This window comes from Elephantulus edwardii, unplaced genomic scaffold (assembly GCF_000299155.1).
Source record: "Elephantulus edwardii isolate Elephantulus edwardi_28Jun2011 unplaced genomic scaffold, EleEdw1.0 scaffold00026, whole genome shotgun sequence".
Classification (NCBI taxonomy): domain Eukaryota; kingdom Metazoa; phylum Chordata; class Mammalia; order Macroscelidea; family Macroscelididae; genus Elephantulus; species Elephantulus edwardii.
In genome coordinates this window covers 5,334,746-5,344,364 of record NW_006399776.1, presented here as the reverse complement: position 1 = coordinate 5,344,364, position 9,619 = coordinate 5,334,746, and the positions used below count along the sequence as shown (strand labels likewise).

General features: G+C 38.7%; 1 pseudogene; it reads right to left on the bottom strand.

Annotated features, from left to right (window-relative positions):
* Window positions 1–654: 654 nt before the first annotated feature.
* Window positions 655–9,619, bottom strand: part of LOC102869397 — a 39,969-nt pseudogene continuing 31,004 nt past the window's right edge.

Below are 9,619 nucleotides of genomic sequence, written 5' to 3'. Positions count from 1 at the left end.
CGTCTACAAATTGTATTTAAACTAGCATTCTTCTCTACTGACATTGAAAGGTTGGTATCTTAGTTATAAGCCATTATCCTTGCCGTTTCCCCCTGCATTTTCACGGAGCACTCAGCAGGCACTTACTAAATGCTTGCTCCTTGAAGAGGTGTTTTGCGATTTCCTTAAGACCACATAGACTGCACACATTGGGGAGGGAGGCTGCCAGTTTCTTTACATCCAATCATACCCGTAATTATTTAAACCGTCTTATTTGGAACCTAAGGTTCACGATTTCAAGGGGACAAAAAAAGAACGACCAGGTCGTGAGAGCCAAGAAATCGGCCGAGGTACCTATCCCGGCATGCTCTGCAGCACACTGAGGGGCGCCAGACGTATCCCAGCGTGCATCGGGGAGCGCCCAAGGGCGATGATTCCCGGCTCCCGGGTGGATATGCGAAGTTAGACCGGTAGGTGTGACCCTACTTAGTTTTGAGATCCTATTTTCTAGCTTGCTTTTTATAGATGTAACTCTACAAAAGAGTACAGGTGATCCTTTAAGTACGCTTTTCCGCGTGCGAAGGACTTTCAGACCCGCTTCGAGCACGGAGCCAGGTGATTAGCGGTTAGGGGCGGGCTTGAGATTTGCACGTGACCTAACCTAGCAGCCAATGACTATCCCGGTGGTCCGGCAGCTCGAAGATTCCCGGACCCGTGAGCTGAGCGGCGCGTGGGCTGGTTGCGGTCTTTCCTAGCAGGTATGCGCAGGCGCCTTGGATGCCACGCGCTCGTCCGTTCCCACGCGCCCGGTGGCGAGTACTTGTTGCAAGGTGTTAAGCGCGTGTGTGGGTGTTTTTTCTGGGTAGGGGGATGGCATCACGTGCACACTACAAGCCAATCTTTAGCCGAGGCTCATCCACAGTTTACACGGCACCCCCGGGCTGCGACGTGTTCGGGTGGTTCGACTCGGCTGCGACGCCCTGAGTGCTCTTTTCGAAGCGCGGGTGCAGCCTGTACAATCTGGCCACGGGTTTTCAAGGGTTTCTGCTCCGCCGTTAGCACTAAGGACACATTCTGGGCAAAATGGCTGCTGGAAAGAGTCGCCTAGCAGGGGGAGCACTGGGGCCGCGTGAAGGTCACATGATGAGGTTGGCAGCGCGTGCTGCTGGCGCGGGGGACGGGGGAGGGGAGGAAGGAAGAGATGTGGCGAATCACGTGCCTTCGCCTGTGGTTCCTGTGGTTTTCCAATGTCTTTGTAATGGCGTGAGGATTTGGTTTGATTTCTCAATCTTGAAACGAAGCAAGGGAAAGAGGGGAAACTGTATGTTACTTTGAGATTAGGAGATCTGGGTTTTATAGTCTTGGATTAATTTTGTGATTAGCTGGTTATATTGCCACTCTCTCGATCTACCTCCATTTTATCGTTTATATTTTGGCTCTGTAGAAGAGATTATTTTAAGGACCCCTCACATGTTTAGGGAGCGCAGGTTGCCTAGTGGGTAAAAAGCTGTGCTGCCAACTGAAAGGCAGGCAGTTCGAATCCGCCAGCTGCTCCATGGGGTTTAGATGGACAGTATCAGAGGTCTAGCTGTGAGCTGGTTCCGACAAGATGGCAGTGAATCTGTTATGTGTACCAGTGTATGAAGTCTACATAATCCAATTTTATGCAGATAACAAATGAAATTATTAATTATTGTGAGATAACTGCTCCCTCTTCCCATTCCTTTCAAAAAAGAAAACCTGTATTTATGTACTAAAAGTCCTTTCAAATTACCTCTATTCATGTTATGTAGTGTGAGAAATCTGGTGGAGGTAATTTGCTAACATTGTTATATCTGTCCATCTTTATCAATAGCATTTATCATTTTAGCTTGCCTACTATTTCATTTGGGGAAAATTTTTGCATATTACACCAAGTCCCAAGTGTTTCCTGGAAAGAAATTATGGAGTGAATGTAAATGTGGAGATAGGAAACAGGGATTAGGAGGGACTTTCTTTTATCCCCTTGGGTTGACTAGAGAGGCCTCAAAGCCTTCTCCACTTGGTAGATTAGTCTTTATAAAGTTTTGAGGTTCATGTACCAGAATTTGGTGCTTTTCTTGGTTTTCTACTCCAAGAGGTAGTTCTTCATTTTGCCGAGATTAAAGTCCTGGTGCAAAGAACAGACATAAAGTATGTATTTTCCATATTACTGCTTAACGTTTTAGAGCATCTTTTGATTCATCTTAATGACCCTTCAGATTTTGTGGGAGCACAATCAGGGAACCATTTATTGATCAATCATAATAATAAGCCCCAATCTAAGTGCAATGCTGTGGGGTCAGTTCTGTTTCTTTGTGACTTCTTGAGGGTTAATAGATTCGAACTGCAAACCTTTCAGTTTGTAGCCCAGAGATTGACTACTATACCACCTTGTAATCTTGTAACAATTACAATAATAATTAACATCTTTCCATGATAGTGTTTTTTTCCCCTTCTCTTTTTCTTGTTGTGTATAGAATCGGATCCACTTGGTACGGGAGGAAATTGCCCCTTCTTCAGGAGCATCTGGAGAATTCGAACCACCCACTGTAGTCTTTTAAGTGCATTATATTTGATAATGAATTGGTTCTCCTTACCTATAAACTAAGGATGTACCCACCATAAAATTGAATAAGCAGGTAGTCACATGGTCAACTACTTTTTGTACTTGTAACTAGAATTTAACAAAATAATTCTACAGTTCATTTGGAAGCATTAATTGTAAAGTAAAAAATACTTTGAAAGTGATAAGTCTGTGACCGGGGATGTGTATTAATGAATATGCAAATAAAATGAAAGTGATAATAAGTAAAAATATTAGTATGGACAGAGCAGTGGAGCAGAATGATACAGAAATTACTATTTTAAGGACGTTAGTGGCTCAGTGTTAAGCCCACTGAAAGGATATTTAAGCTCTCTGATCTCACTGGGGAGAGAGATGGCAGTCTACTTCCATAAATATTACAGTCTTGGAAACCTTCGGAGGCAATTCTACCTTTGTCATACAGAGTTGGTATGAGTAGAAATACAGGAGAAAGATGGGCAGTCTTCCTCAGTGTGATTAGTTGCCTCTGAAAATTCACCAGAGGGTCAGCAATGGGTTGGTTCTGACTCAGTGACCAACAACAACAACAACAACAACAACAACATGAGTAGAAGTAGACTTGACAGTAATAGTTTATTTTTATTACTATTATAAAGGTGACATTAATTTAAAAGTAATGGGGAAGTATTCCAAAATTATGTTGTCCAACCATATGGTACAAATAAAAAATGAGGTTCCTTGAAAACTTAAAAAGGGGATTAAACAAATTTATTAAATAAAAAAAGTTGTTACTTTAAGAATGTATAAAATTTTCCAGTCTTAAAATAAGATGAACTGTTTTAATAGACAAGACTGCAGGTAAAAGTACCCATAAAATAAATATGGGTACTGTTACATAATACAACCTCAGTTTGGCAGAAATACTATTAAAAAACACTTAACTGGTATTATATAGCATATTAAGTGCTTACTGTATCCCAGATACTATTTTATAGGTAGGAGATCTAATAGTAAGCAAACACAGGCAAATATTTTGCATACTGTATTAGACCTAGACAAAAGTTTTTGCATACTCTATTAGACCTAAAAGATTAACAATCTTATTATCTAATAGATAGCCAAACAACATGAATGCGTAAATCACATGTTGTTGTTATGTGCCATTGAGCTGCTTGCGACTCATAGTGACCCTACGTACAGCATCTCTAAACTCTGCTCTGTCTTGTGCCAATCTCATTGTCTCCGACACGACACACTCATCCCGATTGCCCCAGTCACCGAATCAGTCCATCTCCCAGAGGGCCTTCCCCTCCTGCCCTCCACCCTCCCAAGCATGATGTCCTTCTCCAAGGATCGGTCTCCTTACAACGTGACCAAGCCTCAGAATCCTTGCCTCCAAATCACATGTACAATTAAAAAATAACAAAGATTGTTAAAAAATAATAGAACAATTTTTTCCCTGATGTTCTAGATATTGTTATTTGCTATTAAGTCAGATCTGACTCATAGCTAATGGTCCAGAGGGTTTTCAGATGCAGTAAATCTTGCAGGAGGAGATTGCCCAATTTCTTTTGTGGAGCAACTGGTGCTTTTGAACTGCATGACTTTGGGTTGACAACATTAACTCTTTAACTCTAAGCCATCAGAGCTCCCTGATGTAGATGTTATAGAGTGATAATATTTCATATTGACATGGAATTGAAAAGTTGGTACTCTCATATACTGCTGTGGTTGGATATTTACATTTAGATATTCCTACTGGAGGACATTTTAACCATACTTAGGAAATTGATTAAAAATGTGTATTTTGTTTTAATCAGTAGCTTTTGTTCTTTATTAAGGCATTAATTCGTCAATTTGCAAAGCTGTTCACTTAAGTAAGAGCTTTCCTTACAACAGCAAAAATCCTGGAAAATATGAAATAATGGGAGATTAGCTGAATAAATGTGGTACCTTCGTACAGTATAGTACCTTTTTAACTGGCCGGTAACTAGTTGCTGCTCAGGGAACTCTGGTGGCTTAGTGGTAAGAAATTGTGTTGTCAACCCAAAGACACAAGGTTCAAATACACCAGCTGCTCTCTGGGAGAAAGATGGGCAGTTTTCTGTCATGTGATTAAACTGGCCCTGAAAACCCTCTGAAGGATGAGATATGGATTGGTTCTACCTCGGTAGTACACAGCAACAGTTGCTGTTGAGTCAGTTCCTGTTCCTGGCAACTCCACATGTATCAGAGGAGTATTCTCCATAAAGTTAGCAATTACTGATTTTTAAAAATTAGGTTGCCAGGCCTTCTAAGTCATTTTTGGGTAGATTTGAACTGTTGATCTTTCATGTAGTAGCCAAGTACTTTAATCTTTTACACTACCCCAGGACTCTTACCATGAACATAATACATCTTTCTAATCATATCTTGAAAAGCATATTACATAGTGTGAAGTGAACAAGCATGTTACAAAATCGAGTGTGTTTTGATCATATTCTTGTAATAATGTAATTAACAAACCTACTGGCAATTGAGTTAGTTCTGACTTATGGTGACCTTTTGATCAGGTTTCCAAGGTTGTAAATCTTTATAGGGAGGAAATGCTCTTCTTTATCTCAGTGGTGAACTTGAACTGCCAGTTTTTCCCCTTAAGTAGCCCGACATATACATAGAAATGGGGTTATTCTATCAGAGTATTTCTATTTCTCCAATTTTAGGAAATGCCACACTGTTTTCCACAGTGATTGTTAAGTTTTCCTTAACATCTTAAATTAGTTTTAATACGGTAACAGAGTTGTTACAGTTAATGAATCAACACATTACTAACTAAAGCCCATTTTTATATTTTTTGTTTTCAGATAGGATCTGTCTGACCTAAACATTGATATTCCTGGTACCATGTCTTCTTCTAAACCCAGCCTGAACTTCTGGTAGTTCTCTGACAGTGTATTGTTCTACCCTTTTTTTGGATGATCTTCATCAATATTTTGCTTACATGTGATGTTTAATGATACTGTTTGATAATTTCCACATTCTCTTCTGTCACCTTTCTTGGAAATGAGAGCAAATATGAATCTCTTCCATTCACTTGTCTTCTAAATTTCCTGACACAGACTGGTGAGCATATCCAGTTGCATAACAGGTTACATTAGTTCGTTGAGATATGCCAATTGGTATTCTATTGATTCCTGGGGCCTTATTTTTTGCCACTGCCTTCAGTGCAGCTTGAATGTCTTTATTATCATTGGCTCTTGATCATACGATACTTCCTGAAATATTTGTGTCAAATTAGTCTTTTTGGTACAAAAAGACTGTGTTTTTTTCATCTTCTTTGGATGTTTCCTGGGTCAGTCATGATTTTGCCCATAGCATCTCAGAATTACAACTAAAGGCTTGAATTTATTTTTCACTTATTTTAAGAAATGCCCAAGCGTTGGCGAGGTTGTGGAGAGACTGGAGCCCTTATTCATTCACTGTTGGTGGGAGTGCAAAATGGTACAACCACTGTGGAAGGCAGTATGGCGCTTTCTCAAAAAGTTGGAAATAGAAATACCATTTGACTCAGCATTTCCACTGCTGGGAATATACTCCAGAGAAACCAGAACTGCCACCCAAGCAGATATATGCACATCCATGTTTATTGCTGCTTTGTTCACAATAGCAAAGAGTTGGAAACAGCTCAAATGCCCATCAACAAACAAATGAAGAAGCTGTAGTATATTCACACCATGGAATATTATACAGCACTGAAAAACAAAGAACTCATGAAATATTATACAAAATGGGTGACCCCGGAGGACATGCTGAGTGAAATATCTCAGTCACAAAAAGACAAATATTGTATAATGCCACTGTTATAGAACAGGACTGATATGGGGGTTGGGGGAAACTAAGAAAAAAGGAGATAAATAATGTACATGGCATTGAAGCAGACAAGGGAGAGAACTGTATAAAAGGAACATATGAATAGGTATTATTGGCATGACAAGAGTCCAGAATAAGAGTTGCATAGTAATGGAGGGGGACGATTGACTATATAACAATGAAAGAACTTTTTCCCAAAGCAAAAAGTGAACTCTGGGGAGAGGACAGGGAGGATAATGTGTAACAGTGAATGAATGGAAATTTTTTTAAAAAAGGAATATGTTCAAACTTACTAATACCAAATAAAGGTTACATTTTCTCATAAAAAAGAAAATGAAAATGAAGACCAAAAAAAAAAGAACTGCCAAGTGGGATCTTCCCTTTTTATTTTCCAACTCCAGCTCTTTGCTCTTTGCACATCCCATTATAATGCTTTGCTTTGTCTTCTTTTTTTAAAAATTTTTCATGAATGTTTATTTTGGTTAGAAACTTTGCTATCAATAACATTTTGTATTTTCTTTTTTTAAAAAGGACTTTAAATTGTGCTTTGAGTAAAAATTTATAGAGAAAATTGGTTTTCCATTCAGCCATTCATACAAATTTTATGACATTAGAGTTCCCACAATATGACAGCATTCTTTCCACATCTCCTTTGTGACTCTCATTCTTCTTTTTTCTCCTTTCCTATCTTCTGACATTTCTCTTTTTGTTTCCAGGGCATCAATGATGAATATGATGTTTAGCATACATTTTTTTGACATGACATTTAAGTAAACACAAATTATATTCTATTTCTTATTATAATTGCTACTTAAAAATAATAAATGAGTTATGAATTTTTTTAAAAAATTATTATTATTATTAATTTTAATGAAAATTTACAGAGACTTTGGATTTCCATTCATTCATTGTTGCACTCCTCTCCCTGCTCCCCCCACCCCCCCAGTACACTCTTCTCTCTGAAAAGTAAAAGAAAAATTCTTTCACTGTTTTAAAATCTCTCTCCCCAGGTCCACTCCACTATGCAGCTTTTGTTCTGGACTCCTGTCATGACAATAATACCTAATCACATATCCCTTTTAAGCAGTTTTCTCCCTCATCTTTTTCAATGCACTATACATTATTTATCCCATCTTTCTCAGACTCCCCCCCTACCCTGATGTCAGTCCTGTTTTACAACAGTGGCACTATGCAGTATTTGTCCCTGTGTGACTGAGATATTTCACTCAGCATAATGTGATCCAGGGTCACCTATTTGAATAATATTTCATGAGTTCCTTGTTTTTCAATGCAGCATAGTATTGCATTGTGTGAATATACCACAGCTTCTCTATCCATTTGTTTGTTGATGGGCATTTAGGTTGTTTCCAACTCCTTGCTATTGTGAACAAAGCCACGATAAACATGGGTGTGCATATATCTGCTTAGGTGGCAGTAACGATCTCTTTTGGGTAAATTCCCAGTAGTGGAATTGCTGGGTCAAATGGTATCTCTATTTAAATGCAACTTTTTGAGAAAGTGCCACACCACCTTCCTCAGTGGTTGGACCTGCTTTGTCTTCTTGATCTGCCCTTTGAAATCTTCAGTTCAGCTCCTTTACTTTCGCTTCTTTTTATTTTGGCTTCATGACTCTTTAGTGCAATTTGCAGAGTCTTGTCTGTCATCTGTTTTGGTTTTTCTTTAACTTCTCTTTGTAATGACCTCTTGGCTTTCTTCATGGATAATACATTTTTTGTTAGTTTTCATGGCTGATACCATTGATGTCACCCTGTAACTCATCTAGTCTTCGATCATTGGTGTTGAATGACTTAAAACTATTCTTTTTTAAAAAACCTATTCTTAAGGATAGGCTTAACTTTGCTTGCTGAAAATCAAGACTTGAAACTCTTACTGCAGAAGGTCAAAGACCACAGCCTTCAATATGGATTACATCATAATGTCAAGAAAGCAACAATTTTTACTAGTGAGATGATAGATAACATCATGCTAGATAGAAAATAGAGTAAAATTGTCAGTAATTTCATCTTATTTAGATCCACATTCGACACCCTTGGGACCAAGAGTCAAAAGATCAGGAGACATACTGCATTGAGGAAGTCTGCTGTCAGAGACCTCGCTTAAATTATTAGCTTTGCGCAGTGGCAATATCGTAGCCAATGAGGTTTACCCGAGGCGCGATTATTGCTAATTGAAAACTTTTCCCAAATTATTAAGCAGCAGACATGTCAGTTTGAAGATTGAGGCATATCTGATGCAGGCCATGATGTTTTCAATCACTTGCTATGCATCAGTGAGTTAAAAAAATGAATAAAGATGACAGAAGAAGACTCATTTGCTCTTTGGCCTCACTGCTGTCACCAAGAATGTACTTTCCAAATATCTTTCATTCTTCATTGTTTCCAATTTTTGCGTACCAGTCACCAGTTATTATTAATACATCTTGATAGTGTGCTTGGTATTTCATATTGCAAACTTTAGTAGAAATCTTGATTTCTTCCTCTTTGACTTTAGCTATAAATTTCAAGTAAGTAAATGGCATCACACTTGGATTCATACTCAACACTCTTGGTACCAGCAGTCAGGAAATCAGGAGGCAGATTGTATTGGGAAAGTGCTATTAGGGAACTTCACCATATTACTGAGGACTAGTGATGTCAGTTTGAAGACTAAGGTGCACCTGATTCAGTACATAGTCTTTTCAGGCACTTGCTATTCATCTGAGAGTTGGACAGTCAATAAGGATGACAGAAGCAGAAAGATGCCTTTGAGTTGTGGCGTTGGTGAAGTGTATTTAATATTCCATGGACTGCCGAAAGAACAAACAGATCTGTCTTGGAAAAGGTGCAACAAGAGTGCTTCATAGAGGCAAAAATGGTGAAGCTATGTCTCACATACCTTGGGCTCTTCCTTGGAAAGGGACATCATGCTAGGAAAGGGGAAAGGTCAGTGAAAGAGAAGAAGACCCTCAATAAAATAGATTGACACAATGACTATAGCAGTGGGCTCAAGTGTGTCACAGATGATGAAGATGGCAGAGGTTAGGATAGATTAGTTGTTCGTTCATAGGGTCACTAAAAGTCGTATCCAACTTGATGGTACCTAACAACGATAAACAAAAGCCCTCATTAGTTTCTTTTTTATTTAAAATTTAATTTATAGTGCAACAATGAATGAATGGAAACCCAAAATCTCTGTAAATGTTTATGAAAATTAATAAAATATAAT